Source organism: Lissotriton helveticus, chromosome 6, assembly GCF_964261635.1.
Source record: "Lissotriton helveticus chromosome 6, aLisHel1.1, whole genome shotgun sequence".
NCBI classification, from domain to species: Eukaryota; Metazoa; Chordata; class Amphibia; order Caudata; family Salamandridae; genus Lissotriton; species Lissotriton helveticus.
The window spans coordinates 1,785,688,349-1,785,700,744 of NC_136067.1; the positions used below are offsets into that span (position 1 = coordinate 1,785,688,349).

General features: G+C 48.8%; 1 protein-coding gene across 1 annotated transcript in view; it reads right to left on the bottom strand.

Annotated features, from left to right (window-relative positions):
* Positions 1-12,396, bottom strand: part of CAMKMT (calmodulin-lysine N-methyltransferase) — a 1,527,883-nt gene that overhangs the window by 147,724 nt on the left and 1,367,763 nt on the right. The window lies entirely within an intron of this gene.

Genomic DNA, 12,396 nt, shown 5'->3' on the forward strand with positions numbered 1-12,396 from the left:
AAATGTAAAAAAGCCATAAACCTGTGTATAAGAGGCCAGGCCTCAGAGATGCGGTGAGAGCACCTCGAGAAGATACCCTGTTGTCTGATTTGACGTTTTCTGCCCCGTCGGAATAAACTCCTGTTTCCTGCCTTCCAGTCTCCAGCGCCTGCCTCTTTATTTGGTAACCGTGAGTTGGGTGAGAGGCGGCTAACGCCGGGCAAACCTTGAAAAGGGGTAATCGACCTGATCTGCCTAACCCCTTTTTCTACAATTGGCGTCCCAAACGTGGGGCCCATCAGCGACACGTGGATCCAGTGGGAGAGGTCCTGACGACGGAGTGAACGACTGCAACGATCGGGAAGTGCACCTGCCCGATAGACCCTCGTCTGGCAGCCGATCATCCGAACTTCACTGGTTCCGAGCAGACCTCTCTCGAGTGATCTACGGTCCTGACTGGGAACCATCAGGAGTGCCACGACAGAAGATAGAGGACGATCGGGCGCTGGAATCGGAAGACAGGAAACTGTCCATGCGGTCCGGGTAAGGTCGTGTAACACGACAAACTGTGAAATATTTGATTGATTGATTGGAAAATACTAGTATTACTCTCCGAATTGTTGGTTCTCTTGGAGATTCTCTGTCTGCAAACGGAGAGGAATAGAAAGTATTCTCTCTTCCTTTGCAGCTAGTGAAGGGTAGGTAACGCAGGCCTTTGCCCCCGTTGTAATCCATCGTGCCTATCTTTCTCCCCCACTGATTGATTATTTGCCCGAACATTGTTTGTTCGAGGATTGTTTTCTCGAGAATTCTCTGTCTACAAACGGGGAAGGATAAAAGTATTCTGTCCTCCTTTGCAGATAGTGAAGAATAGGTAACGCAGGCCTTTGCCCCCATTGTAACCCCTCGTGCCTATTTCTTTCTCGCCACTGATTGTTTGATTGAACGGACATTAATTGTTCGATATTGGTTCTTTGGAGGTATTCTCTGCTTACAAATAACGTGGAATAGAGATATTCTGTCTAGTCTTTGTAAGCAGTGAAAGGGTAGGTAGCGCTGGCTTTTGCCCCCGTTGTAACCCGTCGCGCCTATTTGATTCCTCATTTGATTGATTGATTGTTTGACCGAACATTGACTGTTTGGAATTGGTTCTCTCTTTGGGTATTCCCTATTTGCGAATACTGTATAATAGAAATATTCTGTCTAGTCTTCGCAAAGTAGTGAAGGATAGGTAGTGCAGACTTTTGTCCCCATTGTAACCCGTCATGCCTATCTTCTCCCCATTGTTCAGTAGTTGATTCAGCACGGACCGCTTATTAGAGGTGGATCATCCGGCTCCTCTGGAGGGCACCCCTAATAAGGATATGTTTTTAAAGTATGGACTAGTCGCCGTAGCTTATAGTAAGTTATGGCATAAATATACTAAAAAGGATCAGGAAAGTCAGTGGCCACTGATAGGATCCTTCGATGACGCAAAAATAAGCGTGCTGGAAACACCCCTTTGTAACAATAAAACAACGCCCACTATGCTTGATAGTTTCGGCATGTGGCGCAAGGAGACGGAACAACGAAAGAAAAGAAACGAAGTCAGACTAGAGAAAGAATTGCGAAAAGCAGCTCATTTAGCCGCGAACAAGTTGAAAGAAGAGATAAAGGAAAGAGAGGGAGCTAGACTGAAGCAAGAATCCGAGACATCGAGCCAATGTCCCGTTAGAACACCCTCTACGCTTTACCCTGAGCTACCTTCGAAGCAGTGAGCGAACAATGATCTACTGCTAGGTCCCCCGATCATCTACATGCCCCCTCCATACGCCCCTTCCCAACCTCTAGTGCAACGCACGCAACCCCCTAGCACAGATGAGAGCAGTGCCAGAGCCTCGGTCCTCACGGCCTCCGCGCCGGCCGAGCCCCTTGTACTCAGCGCAGCGCAAGCAACAACATTAGATGAGCCCGAAACTGAGAAGAAAGACTCTGCTAGGCTCCATCGATTGAGTAAGAATGAACAGGCAGGGATTGATAAGATCGTAAAGACGCTAGTAGAAAGGAAAGAAAACGAAGATTACGTGACAGATATATGCAATACATATGCTGATAACCACAAACGACACTTTGTTGCACGTTTCTGTTACCACACCCTTAACGCCTATGAAGACCGGTATCGTAACAAAGGTCCTGAAAGCCTAACGACACTGTATAGAAAAGTCGACATTGGAGACGAGGGCGAAGGTGATGTGACGGACCTCTTCTCGTGCACACTTGAAGTCTTCCGCCACCTCACTGAACAAAGATTAGAAGCCGACACCACGACCCCTGTAGCGACTGAACCTCAAACCGAGAGAACTGACACCATGATGCCAATAAGAGCAGCGGCACCTTATTGGGTCCCCTCACGAGGACAGGGAACACACGACGATATTAACCACCAAGATGCGAGAGGGAGGGTAGTGTACAACTGGGTCTACCAACCCTGGGATCGGCAAGACATCCTGACTTTCCGAAAGTCCTTGCCCGATCTACGAAAGAACCCCACTGCCTTCTACATAGAATTTGGTACCGCCTTGGGTTCGACGATTATGACCCTAGCGGACATCGACTTGTTTTTTGGGCTATGTCTGCCAGCTGATGTGTGGAAGCAAATCCGGAAAGTCGACCACCTTGAGCTGTTCGGACATACCTGGTCACAACTCGATGGCATAGACAAACAGCGAGAGCCCGGACAGAAACCCTTGAAATCGATTCTAGACCTGCCAGACAAAATAGTACTAAAACTGAAAACCATAGTACCAGAAAAGAAGGTGGACTGGTCGATAGTAACGGCTTGCTGCCAGAAACCACAGGAAGACGCCTCAGAATATTTCTCCCGGTTCGAAACGGTGTTCTCCGATTACAGTGGCCAGGACATGACCTCTGCGACCGGACATCACTTGTTCGTCCAGAACTTTGTAAAAGGCCTGACACCAGAAGTCTCGCAAAAACTGCAGACTAGTGAAAGTAGTTGGGCTGCCTCCAAACCCGCGGCTATCCTTCAGATGGCTCAATACTACGAACGGCAAAAGAACGAGAACGATAGGGAGACTGAGAAAAAGAAAAAGGACTTGAACGAACGAGTGATGATTGCTCAATTGCAAGGAGTGACGACAGGAAGGGAACAGTATAGAGGAAACTACCAGTCGAATGCTCCTAGAAATCCACCCCCTAGAGACCGCACACCCGCACCCGGCGCTCCACGAACAGAGCTCGATGAGAACCAGTGTGCGTTTTGCAAAGGATTTGGGCATTGGAAGTCCCAGTGCCCGGTCCTGCTAGATATGTACAAAAATAGGGACGCAAAAGACGTAGCGGGTGGGCCGAAAAATAGAGGACAGGGACGAGGGCACGCAAACGACACCGGCAATGACAGATCAGGCAGACCGAACACTTTTGACCGCCCCCGACAGAACCAATGCCAGCAGACTGACTGTGACGATGCCCGCGACTGGGCATAGGACTGCCTAGGGCAAGGGAGGGATCCAGTCGAGCTCTATGTTGACCAGCAAGGTCCTTATGTCACCGCTAAGGTCCTAGGTACGAGGTCTCCATTTCTGGTAGACACTGGCGCGACACGTAGTGCGTTATCTAAACGACTGATTCCAAGGGCACCCTTGTCTGGCTCACACATAACATCAATAGGCTTTGATGGAACGCCCTCCACTAACCCCTTATCCGCACCGGTTTCCTTCGACTTGGACAGTAACCCCACTGACACGACGTTTCTGCTTTCCTCCAACACCCCCGATGCCATTATGGGACTTGACTTACTGAAGCATTTCCGAGCTACTATCAGGTGTTCACAGGACGGAGTTTGAGTCATTCTGTACGATAACCCGACTTTGCTCAGACCTCATCCCGCACGACACATGTTCTCCATCTCTGACGCTGACGCATCCTTACTTGACTCTCTACCTCTGTATCTGTGGGCTAAAACTGACGCTGACGTAGGACGAATGATGATCGACCCCGTGCACATAACTGTTCGCCAAGATGCGATACTCCCAAAACTCCCACAGTATTGGATATCGCCCGAAGGTGAGAAGGCATTGGTAATGATAATCCAGTCCCTGGTAGAGGCAGGAGTGGTAGAGGAAGTAGTCAGCAATATTTGCAACAGCCCTATCCTACCCATTGTGAAGAAGCAGGGCGAGGGAGATGAGAAAGCGTACCGCTTCATCATCGACCTTCGAGAGGTCAACAAGGTAGTTGTACCTCAGTACCCCGTAGTCTCAGATATCGCCACCATTCTGACCCTGATTCCTTCCACAGCCACCACCTTCACTGTAATAGACCTCAAGAACGCTTTCTTCTCCATCCCCATCCACCCAGACAGCCGCTACCTTTTCGCCTTCGCGTTAAAATCCCGCTCATATAGATTTTGTAGAGCTCCCCAAGGTTACACAGAAAGTCCCAGCATCTATAGCCAGGCCCTCAAGAGACAGCTGGACGCCGTTCAGCTACCGGAGGGAGTGGTGTTGATACAGTACGTCGATGACATCCTTTTGGCGGCCGACACCACTCCACTTGCAGTCACAGCCACCATCCAACTCTTGCACTTCCTTGCGGAAAATGGCCACAAGGTCTCCAAGAGAAAGTTGCAATTCTGCCAACCCCAGGTCACCTACCTAGGCCACCTCTTGTCCAAAGACGGGGGAAAGCTTACACCCGATCGAATTCAGGCCATTCTAGAAACCCCTGTCCCAAAGACCCAGAAACAAGTCCGCTCCCTGGTAGGCCTCACCTCCTTCTGCCGGCAGTGGTTGCCAAATTTCAGCCTCATTGTAAAGCCACTACTTTCCCTACTAGCCAAAGATGTCCCCTTCCCACTCCCTTGGACCCCCGAATGCCAATCTTCCTTGAAAGAACTTCAAGACGCCCTTTGTTCTGCACCAGTCCTAGGAACCCCCGATTACACCAAGCCCTTCTCTCTCTACACTCACGAAAGGGAGGGGTGCGCTTTGTCTGTCCTGACTCAAACTATTGGCCCCAAGCAACGACCATGTGCCTATTTCTCTGCCACCCTTGACCCCGTAGCGAGAGCCTTGCCTGCCTGCCTTCGAGCCGTAGCTGCCGCTGCTGTCTCTATCCGACAAAGTGAGGGGATCGTACTATCGAATTCCCTCACGGTATTAGTGCCCCATGCTGTTGACACCCTCCTGAACCAGACTAAGACGCAACACCTGACTAGCGCACGACTGACTGGATACGAACTGACTCTGCTTGCACCCCACATCACGCTGAAAAGATGCACCACACTGAACCCAGCCACCTTGTTGCCCCTGCCCGAAAACGACCCAAATGTCCCCCCTATACATGACTGTGTGACCCTCACAGACAAACAGACTAGGAGTAGAGTTGACCTCCAAGACACCACCTTCACAGACCCTGACGGAGAGCTATGGGTAGACGGCTCTTGCATCAAACTCTCCGACGGCACCACCTCAGCTGCCTATGCAGTAACGACAGCCCGAACAGTAATTGAGACAGCCCGCATCACACAACAATCCGCACAGGCGGCAGAACTGATTGCCCTCACACGAGCATGTATTATAGCGACAGGGACCACAGCAAACATTTACACGGACAGCCAGTATGCCTTCGGAGTGGTTCACCATTTTGGACTCTTGTGGAGAGAAAGGGGATTCCTGACGTCCCACAGCACGCCCATCCTCCACGGAGACCTAGTCTCCGCCCTGATTGAAGCAGTTCTCCTCCCCAAACGATTAGCCATAATCAAATGCCAGGCACACAGGAAGGTGACAGACTTAGTCGGACAGGGAAACGCACTGGCCGACATCACTGCCCGAACCACAGCTGAGAATAGGACGACGACACGCATATATGTGACCAGGTCACAAGCAGAAAAATGGACTGACGCTAGGGAAACGATTAGGGACATCCAGTCGGCCAGCACACCTCACGAACTGACTGAGTGGGCACGGGTAGGCTTAAAAGACGATGAAGGCAGCTGGCGGACAAAAGACACAAACAAATGGTTGCTGCCTGACTCATACCTGATTCCCATACTGACTATGGCACACTCCCCCGCACACATAGGATCTGCCCCCATGATCGAACTCATCTCCAAGGTCTGGCACAACGACAAAATCCCCGACTCAGCCAGACGCCTGGTCCAGCAATGCCTTATCTGCCTGCAACACAACCCTGGGAAAGGAATTGTGGTACCCTGGGGAGGGTTTGGGGTCCCCGACCATCCCTTTGAGGTCCTCCAGATGGACTACATCCAACTAGAAAGATGCCAAAGCCTGAAGTATGTATTAGTCATTGTGTGTGCCTTCAGCAAATGGGTAGAAGCCTATCCAACCCGTGATAACACTGCCATGACCACTGCCAAGGTACTACTGAAAGAGTTTTTCCCTCGCTACGGTCTTTGTCGAATTCTATGGAGCGACAACGGCCCCCACTTCATAGCTGAAGTTATCCAACTAATCTTGAAAGGGTTGGGTGTAAACCAGAGGTTTCATGCAGTCTTTCACCCCCAATCTGCTGGCTTAGTTGAGTGACACAACGCCACACTGAAACTAAAACTGTCGAAGATAGTGGCCACCACAGGACTTAAATGGCCAGATGCCCTCCCACTGGCATTGCTATCGATGCGCTCCACTCCCACTAAGCACCATTTGACCCCCTACGAGGTTGTATTTGGGCGACCGATGAACCTCTGGACTGCCCCTAAACCGACCTCCATTCACGACGTCCCGGATGTCCTACTGTCTGATTACTTGTGCAAATTGACTAAAACGTTGTCTGTCATTCATCAGCAGGTGCAGCAGGCCATCCCCGATGCTTCCAGGGGTCCGGGTCACGATATCCAACCGGGGGATTATGTGCTGATCCGAAATTTCCAACGGGCAAAGAGTCTGGAACCCCGGTGGACGGGCCACTGGCAAGTACTGATCACCACCCGGACGGCTCTTCGAGTGGAGGGGAAACGACACTGGCTGCATGCACACCACTGTAAGAAGGTCTCCTCGACCCTGACCACGACAGAAAACGTCAGCACCCAAGAAGAGCTCCTGAACAAAGACCGGCCATCACTGAACTGTTATCCTGATACCGAGGCACTCGAACTTGCAAAATTCTCTGATCCCACTGTGCCATCCAGGGAAGGGTATTTCCTGCGTCGAAAGGAGGGAGCTTCGGCTAAGTAGACCACGGACTAAGTTGAATCTCAGAACGGTAGCCTAAACACAACCAAGGGTTAACCGGAGAGAAGCTAAACGAAGTCTGCGGTTCTGCCCACTACCGAGCACCTCGAAGATGATGGAAGCGCCAGATAAGAAGATGATGGAAGCAACCGGAAATACCCACTACAGGAACCCAAAGACTGACAGTATGCACAAATCAAAGACAATTGCCCTTTTCATTGTCCTCCTCTTTTGCCTCCTCCTCATGACTTCCTTCTGGATCGTGGAAGAGAGCGCACCCGCTCATCAGATATTGCTGACCACTGCACAGCCAACCACTATGAAAGAGCATCACCTGATCTCCTTTTCGCCTCAGCTCCGAGAAAGGCGTAAGGAGTTCTGGAACAATTCCTTCGTACAACTGTTGCACCAACACAACCTTGCCGCCAACGCCACAAACTGCTGGATCTGCGGGTTGCTCCCGCATGCCACCGGACACTCCATCCCTTTCATCCCTTCCCCTTTCTCAGTTCATGGCTCCTGCCTTGCCTGGTGGATCCTCTTGCAAGAGAGCTACAAGGACAACGCCACTTCTGGTCAAACAGTGTCACACTTCTACCATGGGTTCTGGCTGAACAAAACCGGGAGGACATCTGCTCCCTTTTGTCCTTTGACCTCTGGTTCCTCCTTCCATATGGACATCCCTGCCAAGGAACGAGTTGAAATGCAGGTGTTCCATAATCCAGCCAGACTCACCTTCTCCTACCTACGGAAATGAACTGCTGCCACTCTGACTGTGGCTCTGTCTGTTATCAATGTCACGGGCCTCGTGTGCCTCGAAGGCCTGGGAACACAGATGGTGGGTCACAGTTCCTGCCACATCACCAGAACATTGGACTCAATTGATCCCCCCTCCTTTGTTGCTTCTCCGAATATGTACTTTGTTTGTGGCACCAAAGCTTACTCTTGGCTTCCAAAAGGTTGGGGGGGTACTTGCTACTTGCCTTCATTCTCCCTCCAACGTACGTGGCCCCAGCAAACCATCACCGGCAGAAGCGCGCTAGAGACATTTAACAAGCCGACTCCACCGGAGCACAGTTCCTGGATTCAGTGAAGGGACTTGTTCCTCTGTGGGGCCCAATGGCAAACAGCCGCGCCATCCGACACCTGACCCAGGCAGTAGAAACGACCATGAACATCACGGCTGGCATCCTCACTAACAATACGGCCGAGCTTCAGGCAGTCCGCCTGGTGGCTCTTCAGAACCGCCTTGTTCTAGATGTGGTTCTAGCTGACCGTGGAGGAGCATGCCGCATCATCGGATCCAGCTGTTGCACCAACGTGCCAGATAACTCGCCCTCAGTCTACAAAGCAATCGAGCACCTCCACAGACTTTCCTCAGAGGTTCACCAGGAGCAAGAAGGATGGTCGCTTGGGAGCTGGTTTTGGGGTACTTTGAAGGACTGGGGATGGAGGTTGTTTACATTTATATTGATACCGGTCGTGGTACTGTGTGGGTGTTGCCTAGGTATTCAATGCTTGCCACCTTTGTGTTCACTCATTACTAACTGCATGTGCCCTAAGACTCCGAATTTCGAAGCTGAACGTATGAAAGCTTTGTATGATATCGAAATACGTAATATAATGGGGATAGACATAAATTGACAAGCTGGCTAGATATGTTGAAAATGGAGGACTGTTAAAATCTGGATTGTGGCGTAAACATTATCGGCGTCATCTTGTCCTTTTCAGATCCATACGTGCGTGTAAGCAGCAACCATTTTGATTGCCATGGCCTCTCTGCCCACTCCCGATAGCCAGCGCCTCTCTCTCCCCCTCACTCCCCAGCCTCGCAAGCATCCCCGACAGCCCCCGGTCTCTCCTGCTTGGGTCATAAACGCACCTCCAGCGCGACCCTGTCTCCGAGCCACATCCCGTGCTGAACCCCCTCACTCTTTCATCTCATTCATAGAACAGGCCCTTTTGATAACCTCTTCCTCCCTGTCCGATTGTCCGGCCTGACCCCAGGCCATCACCTAGCTCAACAGATGCAGTTTATTGCCCCCTACAGTAGGACCTCGCCCCACATCAAAGGAGCGGGGATTAATCAATGCCTTCACGCCCCTAGATCTGACCGATCGCCCACATTCCTGTTCCCAGCGGAATGTCCAGCTGCGCGATAGCCATCATGCTGAGATTTGGGTGGGGACCTCTACTGTAGATATGTGTGAGAACGGGCCTGAACCAGGGATTTCAAAGATGCCTTTTTGAACTTCAAAGCAATACCACGGATGTCATAAATGTAACAAAGCCATAAACCTGTGTATAAGAGGCCAGGCCTCAGAGATGCGGTGAGAGCACCTCGAGAAGATACCCTGTTGTCTGATTTGACGTGTTCTGCCCCGTCGGAATAAACTCCTGTTTCCTGCCTTCCAGTCTCCAGCGCCTGCCTCTTTATTTGGTAACCGTGAGTTGGGTGAGAGGCGGCTAACGCCGGGCAAACCTTGAAAAGGGGTAATCGACCTGATCTGCCTAACCCCTTTTTCTACAGGGTGGGTGCCACTCGCAATGGGAAAAGGTGTGGAAGTAACCCCATTAACCCTCACCTTAGCCAAAGGATTTGTGTAGTCCTCCCACACTCAACGCTAGAAGTGTGACCCCAACCCCACTCTCTCCATCACCTGTCTAAGGAATGCCAGTGTACATGGTCGAAAGCCTTCTCAACAGACAGCAGTAGTGAAGGAATGCATGACCAATTAGCTTTATCGATCAGGTGGAGAAGGCGTTTAGTATTGTCACTGCAGCACCTTTCAGGGATGAAGCCAGACTGGTCTGAGTCGACATGGACCTGCATTAAGGGGTTTAAGCGGGGCACTTGGATACTCGTAAAATGCTCAGTGATGTGGGATGATAAGAGGAACAGAGGGTAGGGTCCTTCTCTGGCTTATGGATGACACTGATCACCGCCTCTCTCATTGAGGCGAGAAAAATACCTGTCTCACCGCAAGAGTTATACAGACGTGTGAGAATGGGGGTGAGTTGGGACCCAAAGGTTATTGGCTGCAACGTGGAGATAGACAACTAAAAACTCTGCCAAGCGGATTTTGGTCTCCAGAGAGTGGGCACTCCTTTCAGGCAGTGTGGTGACAGGTCTCTTGCTAAGGAAATTCTGTGTCCCTTCCGAGTCAGTTTCCGCTGCTGCATATAAGATCTCGTAAAATTGTGCGCCTGCCTCGGTAATTGCACTGTCACTCCGCACACAGGATCCACCACCACCTGGATCCCTGAGACTGTACTCCACTGGATTTGGGTCAGCAGTTTTTGGGTAAGGACATGGCTTCAGTCTGACTAAGCAAAATGCTAGACTCCATCATATCATGTAGTCCTTTTGCTCCTAATGCATGCTCTTTTTTGTCAGCACATTTCAATTGAATGTTTCAATTGAGTCATCAATATTCCATATATCCTGTTTGATGTACTGCACTGCTCCCACGAATGAAGCTAAGGATAACAACTTAATTTTTACCCACCAATTTCAAAATGTTAGACCATTTAAAAAATGTCAGATTTATTTTTTGCTTTTTATGCATATATATTTTATTAATCTGCTAATATTATTAAGTTATCTAAACAGTGGCAGACCCACTGAGCAGGCTTTGCGGACCCAAGGTTAAGAACTGTTGGTCCTTAACAATGTTCAATTCTGTACTGTACTGTTGTGTAAAGTCTTGATTGTACTTGCCTTTAGGGAAACTGCTGTCAACTGGTTAAGGAGGAAAACAGGAAGGGGTGTAATTTCATTAGATAACATCCACATTTGCACCAACTATAAGCCACCTAGCCCCAAGGCTCTGATCTTTTGAGAGTCTTTCTAGAGAGTTTTGGAAGACCCCGAGAACCACAGCACAAGCAGAAGCTGGAACAGTAGGCCTGCCTGTCCTACAATCTGCAGGATTGTAAATCACCCCTTAATTTTATACCCTCATAAATGGAAAAATGAAAATTTAAGCATACAAGTTTCACTAACGATTGTATTCAAATACTTTCTGTAATATTAACAACGTAAAAATTCCATGACAAAGGGCAATACATCTATGCATAACATCCTCTACTGTTTCACAGAGAAAGCCATTTTTGTGCACGTTCAGTAATGAACAGAGAATGTGTTACCGAACTGCATCATGGCTTTATACAGAATTTCTCTGAATGCATGATAGAGGTAAGGGAGCTTGGACATTAAACTATTCTCATAAGGTTGTCCAAGGAAAATAACTGTAAGCCATTATATTTCTCGCAAGTAATGTGCTCTTGAGGTTTCACGGTAGGGAAATGGTACCACTGCCTAACCATTTCAAGACAGTTAAATAATATATGTTTGGTATGTTACAAGAAAATCAAGTTTTAAATGTCAAAATGCAAAATATTGTGACCACAATATCAACTATCAGATTATTGTGAAGGTAAGTATATTTAAGTAAAATTAGTTTCCTATACCTAACTCCACATATATACAACTTGACAGTATATGTATGCACACACACACACATATATATTCAAGGAACGTAGATGTGGGGTTAGGAATATCACATCTATACCTACATATATATACTTAGCTCCACAATAGTCAGAATGTGATATTTTGGCATGTCAATAATTTTGTAATTAATCTTCTTACATACAAGCCCATGACCAATATAAAAAAGATATCTTTTTTGTGAACAGGGCTAGTCCACATGCATTTAATATTAGTGTTAAGTTGTTTCTTACCTACGTCAAGTGCTGAAATATATTCATCTGTACACTTGAGGTTTTACACCACCAGGCCCAGCCTTGACAAATCAACCTCCTGTCCATACCCATTCCTAGAAGGGGACCCTAACTTCATCTAGGAAGTGTGGCACATCCACAGAAAACCTTTGCTTTCTAAAGAACTGTGTCATCACCCCACTACTGTACTAGAAGAATTGACTCACATTCAGATACTGATTTATATGTTTAAATATACACTGCTTTTTAAAATTCTGAACATTTTCAGTATACAAAATTCAGTAGAGTTAGAAGATATTGAACATGATCCTCTGTGACTTAGATAGTTAGTTGAGCATTTCTCTCAATACTGTGGGAGGGTCCCGGGTTGACCAATGTTGGGCTCTAAGGATGACTAGTTTGAACTGACTATGAGTTATAAGATGCAGCAGCACTGCCAGGACCCCTGTTCAGAGGCAGTGTGGCTTCAGCA